At 32.4% G+C, this 11,142-nt stretch overlaps 1 long non-coding RNA gene across 1 annotated transcript; it reads right to left on the bottom strand.

Annotated features, from left to right (window-relative positions):
- Positions 1-367: 367 nt before the first annotated feature.
- LOC139527233 (uncharacterized) lies at positions 368-6,941 on the bottom strand. The gene is made up of 3 exons (XR_011665311.1): positions 6,788-6,941; positions 6,083-6,195; positions 368-949 (listed from the first exon to the last, which is right to left on the bottom strand). It is a non-coding gene; the product is annotated as an uncharacterized lncRNA (long non-coding RNA).
- Between the last annotated feature and the right edge of the window lie 4,201 nt (positions 6,942-11,142).

The following is an 11,142-nucleotide window of genomic DNA, read 5'->3' on the forward strand; positions in this document are numbered from 1 at the left end:
TAATGAAATAAGAACGTAGGTCTAAATAGCAACTGGATAGCTCTTCACTATATCAAAAGAGGGGCGAACGATACCAGATGGACAGTCAAACTCAGAGATCGAAAATAAACTGACCAAGCCATGGCTAAAAATTAAAAAAAGACAATCAATCTATGCATCAATTTTCCGTTTTGAATTTTCCTTGGACTTTTTTCATCACCAAAGGACTTCGTATTGTCACGTGTTTAAAATTTGAAACCCAGATAGTTGCACTTGAATAGCATATGAATCACAAAACTGATCGTAACCAGAGTAGCCCATTTGGCCCTTTTTTTTTAATGATAAAAAATCACGACAAAATGGTTATAAAAGTATCTGTAAATTTTAAAATCAACAGTTGCCACGCATATGACCTTGTCGGGATGTAATATGTTTTCAATTAACAATTTTCGTACTAAATAACTGTATAACGATAGTTTTGTTAGTGTTGTCAGGTCATACGTTTATAAACGTATACTCTTAATTTCCTTTTGATATAACCAAAGATTTTCCAAATAGGTATACTAAACATCCATTACCATGCATGGGAACAAAGTTTTAAAGTAGGATTTTAATTTACCTCGTTTGCATTTTTTCTCATTCGAAACTAAGTTTTCAAAGTTAATACACCGGTACAAGCCTTAAATCTTTTATCTTTTTTTTCAAAGTTCATGCCCTAGAGGATATTCGCAGATTGCAGGCGCATGAATCGTACAGCTTCTGTGGTCCCAGTTATATCCGTTATCAGAGTCCCCGGATTCAGCCTTTCCAATACTAGCGCAATGTTCGCCTTCAGGTTTGGTTTGGTCATGTGATCCAGGTCTCCAATGAGAGTACGTTTGTCGCCGTAAGATGTCACCTGTGCTCTTCCAGTGCCAGGGGCCGCTGAAACTTGACGAGTTTCTACAGGCATTTATCCAGTAACGATTAGCTGCAACATAAATATGTATAGATATAAATTAAAGAAATAAGGAAGTTATAGTTTATAACAAACTTGTGGCCTACTGTAAAGTCTGTTTCCAAAGTTCCTTTTTAGCCTAAATAAGTGGTTGCAAACTTGCGGCAAATCTTTTCATTTGTGTGTCAAAACGTTACTGCTAGTAACGAGCACTAATGAACAACTTTCCATTCTTCTGGAGAACTAGACAGATTAATGCAAGTTTTCTGCAACCTTAACCCAAGGTTGTAGCAATTTTTCTCTTTTCATAAGGGTATTTTCATTCCCAGGACAAAAAACGACACAAAGTACAGATCTGAGAGTACTGGCAGTAACGGATGGCCAATCAAAATCCAATAACAACAAATACAAATAATCATGTATCTAAGAAAAAAACATATCAAGCAGTACACATCCGACATTTAATGGATTTAGTGTCAAGACGTCATAAACAGCCAGAGAAAAACATGACCTTGTGCACTGCCAAACTATAGGTATCGATTGAATGAAGTACATGTAGTACCGTGAAAGTACATATGTGTAATATTTAGCATGGTTTTGATTTACTGATAAAAAAAATTGTGTTCGTTCTTGCTACACATATTTGTGATAAGGGAAAATAAGTATTCATTCAAATCTGACCTTATCTTCCAAAATATGATACTGCTGAACAGTTAATTACCCTGTTGTCGCTGCTGACTTAACATTTGGGATATTGCCAAATTTTCCTGTGTGCTGCTTACAATAACAAGCCTGGAACACAAATATTTACACACATTCTGCAAAAAGAGAGAAAACGAAGAAAAGTAATAATAACTCCCAAATCATACATGATCTGTTACTTTTTTTATTCACAGGTGACAAAACATATTTCAAAGATAATACATAATGAAATTGTCTTTGATGAAACATGTAATTTAGATTGCATATTACTCGAGTTTGTGCCACTTTCGCAACACATATATGACGTATGTTGGACTAAATTTTATTTATCATTATGTCATGTGTTGGTGGCACATTTTGTTGAAATACATGAGTTTCAGTAAATCTGCACTATTACTGGTATTCATATCATTATATTTTAATATATTCTGTCAAGGACCAACCAACTCTTTTGTATCGAGATTTAATTGTTACAGATGCAACATGTGGAGAAGGATATGCTTACCCTTCCGGAGCAACTGAGTTTACCCCAAGTTTTGATGCAGTTCTTAGAAAACATATATGCTTCTCGGCAGCTCATGTCCACTGTAGTGGCTTTGCTCATAGCATACTCATTTCCACACTAACTTCTCAGACAAAGTAAGACGTATGGTATATTTTAAATAGAATTTATCTACTAGTATGCTTGTATGAAAATTAATTATTTTGATTGATTGATTGATTGATTGCATAACTTCAAATGGCAAATGTTTTGATTTTCAGGTACAAAAAACCCAGTTAATACAATTATTTGTTCTGCAAATTCATTTGACCGAATTCCAGGGTAGGACATTGTGTCTTGTCATTGGGAAAAAGGGTATAATGGTTGCGTATAAAATTCTGTCTTGCAACAGGCCACCTCAGAAAGAACCCTTCAAAGAGTTGTTGTAACGTTTCTGTGACGTGCAAAGGGTATGGATTGCATCCTAAACAGAAAATCAGACTATTGCACGACTTCATTCCGACCAAACGTGTCTATGTCATTAAACAACTCGTACATCCATGGGGTTTGACGTCCTACTTTAACAAAGGTTTGCGGCCGCAAAAGTAATCATACGAAACTATTGCTAAATTCCGTCTCCCAAAATAATTATCAGACGATGTTTAGTGCAGAATATTTCGAAATGTTTTGCTTGCTACATAGTTTGGCGCCTCTGGCGTAATTAATAATAGTTTTCAGAAAAAAAAATATCCGCCATACTAAGGGAATGCTGATTCTGTTATAACTATAGAATACAGTGTAATGAATAACGACTACATCCAGTTGCGCCTAGTTCATTTATATATTTCGGAGTTTAGTATGACGTCCATTATCTATAAAATAGTACACATTTTTGTTTAGGGGCCAGCTGAAGCACGCTTACGTGTGCTGAACTTTCTCGATGTATTTAAGACCAATTGATGTCATTCGGATGTTTTCTGCTCTTTGGCCGGGTTTTTATCTCTTTGACATGTTCCCAATTCCCATTCTAAATTTTTCTTTTGTGAAAGAAGATCAATTCTATAACATATATTTATTGTGACAGATATTTGACATACAAATTTTTATGTCCAGTTTTTAGTTCAAGTAAACTTCACGTTGGTCAAACTAACTTTCTTTGGTCAAATAACTTTCTGATAGAACAAATATTACTTAAATCTTTGTTTGAAAGTAAAAGATGAACAAACAAATCATAAACTTCGGACAATGGTTGACATGGTCAACTTACCCAACAACATACTACATAACATGAACAATCCGAATTCCATAAATTAATTGTTACAATATTTGGTGGAGGCCCGTTAATAAAAGCTGACATGAAAAATCAACATCAAGACTTTACAGCATGCCAGAAACTAAGACAGTATTTCGACAATTCGAACCGGAATATTTACAGTTGAACTTTATTTTTGTACCGTTCGGACTATTCAATTCTATATATTTCCAGTAAATGATTTATTTGTGAATAATCAGAATATACCATTGAACAACGACATCAGCTGAATATCAAAGAACATATTATTATAAGAGAAGAACGTTTATCAACATCAGTGACAATAATATTAAATTTATATTGTTGTGTATTTTAATTGTAAACATATATTTTCATGAAACTGTGAGCACATCAAAAGCTTATTTCTAAAATCTAAATTTTTAATTTAAAATTTTCAGCTATGAAACAAAATGTTCATTTTCATTTCACAAATCGTATTGCGTTTCATGTCTTAAAATTTTAAGAAAACTTTTCTAAAAGACTGTCTAAATAAGTTTTAAAATTATGTTTTTCATAGAGTGTTGTAAAATTTTATTCATTTAAATCATCCATTGAATAACTTTTTCAGAATGATGTTAATTAGAACTGAATGTTTGTATTTCAAACGCATGTCAATATTAATATTTGCAATCAGTCGTCTTTAAGATTAGGTTCACTTCATTAAGGGTTACATAACGTAAATATCCTTGTTTGTGAGTTACCTATTAGGAACAAGTTAGTAAAATTCTTGTTGCCATTTACTGTACATTTTGGAAAATCTAATACCGGTACAGAGTTATAATAATTCAATATATACATATATAGGCAAGCATAATGCTCAGGCTACCTGAATAGCAGGGACGCCACAATTAATAGATATAATGGGTTACCTCACAAGAAGGAACGCCATACAAAATATGCGCATGGGTTACCTCAGGAGCAGGGACGCCACAATCAATTGACAAAATGGGTTTCCTCAAGAGTAGGAACGCCATCAAAATGATAAGACAGTAACTTAGAGACTGAATTGAGCAAAATCAAATTCTGTTTAAGATTTATTCAAGTTTTTCATATTTCATATATTTTTGCAACATTTTGTTTAAACACTTTGCATATATTTCTAATTACATTTCATCAACTGTAAAAATTAACGTTCATTTGTAAGCATGTGAGTAACAAACTTTAAAGAACAACGATTTATAATTAATACTTAATAGTATTTTATCATCATAACATCAATTAAAAATAAAACAAATAAAAGATAAAAACACCAATTAAATAGTAGGATTAAGGAATCTAAATAATAAAAAAAAAAAAAAAAAGAAAGAAAAAAAAAAAAAGAAAAATATTAAAATTAAGTTCAATTTTTTCCCCCGCTTAAAATCAAAAAGTAAATGCTGTATGTTTATGCATCCATTGGTTTTTCATCACTCAATTGCTTGTCTTCTATATTGTTTTGAGGTTTAAATATGGATATTGATTATTTACTTACACTAATAATTTAAAGTTATAAATCCATTTTCAAATTAATATAGTAAACATAAAAATACACAATTTCTTTAAAATCTTCTTTATTATTTATTTTATTTTGGAGTCCAAAATTTCTAAGGAGAGTGATGTATTGTGACAGATATTTGACATACAAATTTTTATGTCCAGTTTTTAGTTCAAGTAAACTTCACGTTGGTCAAACTAACTTTCTTTGGTCAAATAACTTTCTGATAGAACAAATATTACTTAAATCTTTGTTTGAAAGTAAAAGATGAACAAACAAATCATAAACTTCGGACAATGGTTGACATGGTCAACTTACGTCAATAATTTAACTTTGATAAACTATAGGGCACAAACTAGTACCAAAGTCATTAAGTGATTGCTATATAAGTAGAAATTCTGCTTTGAGACGTCAAAGTTTGAATTTTGAAACTTATAGGTAAGTCATGATTTTAAAAGTATTAAGATTTAAAGTAAAATATTTTAAATAAGTTTAACTAAAATAAAGATAATAAATAGTAATCATAAATGAAGTTTATTCAAAATATTTATTGTTTTCTGTTAGGGAAATAATTGAAAATATTTGTTTTACTTTATTGTTGTTTGTAACTGTTTTGTATTGTTTTTGTTTTTATTTATTTTATTAAAAAGTTTGAATTTTGAAACTTATAGGTGTCAGTCGATCCCGGCCTGCCTCTACATCGGCAACAACGCTCGGCCTGCCTATACAGCGGCAGCAATGCCATACACCACCGAAGGCATTGTTCCCAGCTAGTTTCCCCACTAAGATGTTCCCAGCTAGTTTTCCCCATTATGGAAAGATTCCAAGACTAACCTTCACAGAGTCATTCGTCTGTTGAGAGTTTGGGTCATTAGAGAACAACTAACTATGCAGACCAACACACTACATAATATCAACAATAAGAATTCAACAAATAATTTTGTTACAATATATTTCTTATTTAACCCGACAAAACATAAAATATTAATCGTCCGTGGTATTTTGTTTAATTGTTTAAAAATCCCTTATAAAGGTTTCTGACACAATATATAGAACATGTAGATACGGTTTTTACATTTGACTCAAACCATATAATTGGTTTAAATTCGTTTATGCGTATTTCATAAGCTGTTAAGAAAAATTCTTTAACAACGTACACAGTACTACTGACACTTATGATATATTAAAAATGCATACCATTGCGTCATGCCTTATTCTTGCGTGTTGACCAACGAAGTAGCAGCTGTTTCCTTTGCGGATAAATTTAGATGGACATTCATCATGTTCACGTTTATAACTAGGTGTACAACCTAAAACAAATTACGAAATAACAGATAACGTGTATAATTCCAAAAACGGTTATAACAAACATATATAAAAGCTTCGAGCCTCAATGCGAGCCTGCAGTTTTGCATGTGGGCGCAGCTTCAAAGTGGGTCAATACAAGCGACTCCTGTAGATATAAGACACATCCGTCATGCTCAAACTTAAAACAAATTTGAAGAGCATTAAAAAACAATTATTTGGAAAGCTGTGCCAAAAACGGTTAAAGCTACATGTACCTACCATTTTTAAGTAAAAAAAAGTAATAGTTCTGCTATTAGTTCGACATTTTGTAAACAGTAAATTCTATGTCAATACAAAATCACTAGTTGAATAGATTGTTATTCCATCGAGGTCGGACAACTACCAGCTAAAGCATCGACCTACATGTAGAGATAGTTATTTAGCAGAATGAGTATTTTGACTCCAAAAATGTAGTGAGGAAACCCATACACTCCGGAGAATAAAAGAGTAGGTTCGTCTTCACTATAATCATTATTATTTTTTATCCAAAAAAATGAGATCACAGTTTCCTATTTATATACATTTTACCATCGTGTAGACTAATAGTTTGCATACCTGTCGGAAGACCAAGTTGACTCTGTGTTGAAGCCGTTGTTGTGTCTACAGTGGAAGTTAGTGGAATGTGAGTCGTCGTTGGAACATAATTCCCATTGCAAAAGTTGCTGTGACAGCACATTCCCTCTATGTTCTTTGCTAATAAATCTTTACAATTCTGCACGAATTAAACGAGAACAATTTCAAAGTAAAAAAGATAATGACAGTTTTTTAAAAACTCATTAAAAAGTTAAGCCCGCCTCTTTCAGTTATTCAAAAATATACCATCAGCAGCGCGTTTCGTCAACAATAGAACAAAAGACTCACCAGTGACGCTCGAATTAGAGCATTTAGGTCCAAAAAAATGCTTAATGTTTTGCAAGATATATAGCTACGGTAATATATTCCTGAGGTAGAAAAGCCTCCAAGTCCAAATGTTTGATAAAGAAAGTTATGGTTCCAAAGGTGAATAAAATACCCTATTTCATTATTGACAAGAGTATTACAATGTTTAATTGGATTTGGATGCTAAAAAGTAGAACTATTCCCTTTGAAAAACTGTAACAAGAGTATATTTCAGTAGTTACACATTTAAAAGCACCACACAAATCCACGATACTAACCATCTTCTAATTCCATGGTTAACACTTTGAAAAAAATGTTGATGTCTGTACGCAGCTTGACAGAAATCATCGAATTTACATACTAAACAAACTTATTTTCGCCCCTGTCGCGGCAATTCATTTCGCGACTTTCAATTTTTTTTATGTAATTCAATGAGGAAAAATCCAAGTTTTAAATTTTTGCAGCTGTTGATATTCAGGTTATTTTTCTACTCGCGAAATTAATTGGCTTATCGTATCTTAGACATAATTGGTCGTTGTGTATTGAAGAGAGAAGCGCAAGTTTGACGACTTTGCACCAAACTGTTCAAACTTTTCTATATCAAAGTTCAATCCAATTGACCATACTCATCAAATTCTTTTTTTTTTAAATATAAATCCATGTCAGTTGTAAAACAGACTCTTCGATATTTGAACATTCATGCGCTCCAAATCTCCTTTTTATTAATTATGCTGTAAATCTGGTTAGTTTTCTCTTCTTAAATTGTTTTACAATAGCATTTCTTGATATTTTATAGTTGACATTAGCAAATATAATGATCATGTTTTTACAAAAAATATAATCTGTTTAGCAACACATCCTACTTTATATCCTTCTTTAAAGTTGAATATGTGACGTTCAATAGCTATACAACTTTCCTGTTAAAGTAGAATATTAAACAATATAAGGACAACAAACACATGTATCTGATATTTGTCATATATTACTGTTTATAATTAAAACTTGAAAGGTGATAGGCTTGCATTTCAGTACAATATACCGGTGTTTCGTGTACACAGGGCCAATCGGAGTCCTTAGAATAAAACAGGCCGATTCAATGACGAGGTGGAAGAGAAATGTGGGGGGGGGGGGGGGTCAAAATTCCTGTACGTTTAAATAAATACCTGTTCTAATAAGACGGTTGATAATATTACACTGATTTTTTGTGTGTATAGGTGGACAGGAACTGGCAACGACATGCTTAAAAAACACTGAAACTATTGCAAGGGGGTCGTCTCGAACTTACCACTACTTAAGATGAAAGATTTGTTGCTCTATGTTGAAAGTTTCAAGATTCTGAGATGAAAAAAAGCAATACAAGCTACTAGTTTATGTATGTGTGTGTGTGTGTGTGTGTTTGTGTGATATCAATATCCTCTTTTTCTCTCTCTCACAAAACAGTACACAGTAAACATAAAAACAAACAAACACGAACCCTACCAACATCTGATGTTGATTTCAGTTGCATATCCTGCTCCACTATTGACACCCGTTCTGCTTGAAATTGCTCAAGCTTTCAATTCGCTATTTGATTTTATAAATTAAGTTTAGAAAATAAACAGATATTTCCTGATACGTATGACGTTGATGTACAGCTATGTTGCAATTTTCTAATTGCCTGAAATTGAAATCAGCTGCTGATGAGTCTTTATAAATGCTTTATACTACTAAGCCTCATTTTTCGCTGCTCTTTATTTGTCTATTTTGATTATTTTTGTCCAGTATATTTTGAATCACTATTTTCAATAAAAAAAATAAACATTTATTCTATTGTAACAGACGTTAATATACCAATGGTGTCAATGCGTGTTTAATTTACACTCGTACATTTATATAGGTATTATTTATGCATAGATCTAATGATTAAATCAAAACTGTTTCTGTTTTGAGTTTAAAGTATAAAATTTACTTTACAGAAATTATTTACCGCCGTTTTGCATTCTATTCCATAAACAAGTGTACAACACAGGTAATAATTGTTGAATACCATTATTTAGGAAAAAAACAATTCTGGCGGTAAAAATTAGCTATATACACATGCATACAATTCCTACTTACAACAGTTGCTGCAGGTCTGTGGACACAAAGAGGCCACACAAGTCAGATTACATCCATTGTTTTCCGAAAAATATCGACAAACTTCCGAGTCCATCTCGGAACAGGCAGCGCTAAATACGTTTGTGTTACCGGAAGGTTGGACTTCATTGAGAGAGAAAACAAATACATAATTATATAATCAATGTGTCATTTAGATTTTAAGAATAAATGTCAAATTTCAATAATAGCACAAAATGATAGTAAATATGAAAACAAAAATACGTGCAATCCATGTTCATTTTTTTTCACTCTAAAAGTACACATGTTTTTCGAAAGTATCAAACGAATGTGTGCTCCACTACCGTTCGAGGGGTCTCCTCATTAAAAACTTTGACAACATTAAAACCCAAAAAAAATCAATTTCCATCTCATGTGAATAAAAGTCGTCCTTAACATGCATTAACACTGAATGTTAACAACAAGCAAGCAATCAATCAAACACGTGAGAAAACTTCTTTGTCCTTTCCTGCCATTTATTGTGAAATGTCCACTTTAGTTAAATCGTTTAAGCTCGCGATATAATGTGATAACATGTAATTGTGTGGAGTGCCCAATATTTCTTTCTCCTTCGGACAATTTGTTTTCGTATATACCTTTAGTGTATACCTTTCCGGTGGCCGAAACCCCCTTTTTTGGACGATCAATGCATTTGAATGGAACCCCCTTTTAATAATTGCTGGATCCGTCCCTGCGGGAAACCTAAATATTTACAATTTTGTACGATACTTGCCAGATTGTCTACACATCCAAGCTGGAACTTTTTCTCAAGAGATGCTGTAACTGTTTGGTTTGTAATACAGGACTTGAAATAAAGGCATATGAAAATTATATACTGTTGTAATGGAAACAATAATTCAATAATACAATAGTATGAAGAGGTAAAGGAGAAATAATATAAATTAAAAAAACGGAGAAAATTTGTTAACATGTTCGTGCAGAATAGAACCAAAGAATGGAATAGTAATACATTACATGTAACAGCAAATTTCTTAAGATAATAATTGTCTATGGGACAGATCAAAGGTATTGAAATTGCTTATAACGGTTAACCGGAAATATATCATCAAATTATATTTATACCTCCGCTAAAAGTGTAATGGTCGACAGTTACTGTACTTCTTTACATTTGTCCGTAGGTCTGTCTATCAGTCTACTAGTCCTATGTTATTGTTTTAATAGGAACTATAAATCTGAGCTCTAGGAGGGTCGCATAGAGCTTCCATAAATATGCTCTAAGTAATTATTTGTGTTTCAGTAATTTTAATATGTTTACCACATATTAATAGCGGTGTATATTTGGTTAGCAATAACTCACAATATGTTTTGTGTCTCTTAATACGCAGTTGATAAGAGGTGAATCTCACAATTTGCACTTACCATGGACATATTACTACAGAGTTCTATCTGATGACAATCTGAGGGATGATCTAAATGATCACAGGAATAGCATTTCAGAGCTGAAATAAAGGAATATACAGACCAATTAGATTCTATACGAAACAACGAGTGTTATTAAGTTCACGTTTTAGAATAAAATTTTTTAAACCAAAGAGCATATTATAATTTGTCCTTTCTTTGGAACAAGATACAAAGTAACTAATATATATAAAATATGACGGCTTAAAGTGATATCAGACACTAAACTTAACATTTAGTCTTAGATGTATATTTGTATGGCCCCGCAACGAAGTTGTCGGTGCCTTATAGTTTTAACCTTGTCCGAAATTCCGAAGTTCCGTCTTTCCGTCTTTCTGTCTAAGTTTCCGTAATTCCGTCATTCCGCAACAAACCATTATACAGAGTTTTGTTCTAAACGCCTAAATATTGTGCTGATTTTTGGTATGTGAGTTAACCATGATGAGTTACGGATCAAGTTAAAATTTTGTTCCGCTCCA

The sequence above is a fragment of the Mytilus edulis genome, chromosome 6 (assembly GCF_963676685.1).
Source record: "Mytilus edulis chromosome 6, xbMytEdul2.2, whole genome shotgun sequence".
NCBI lineage: Eukaryota > Metazoa > Mollusca > Bivalvia > Mytilida > Mytilidae > Mytilus > Mytilus edulis.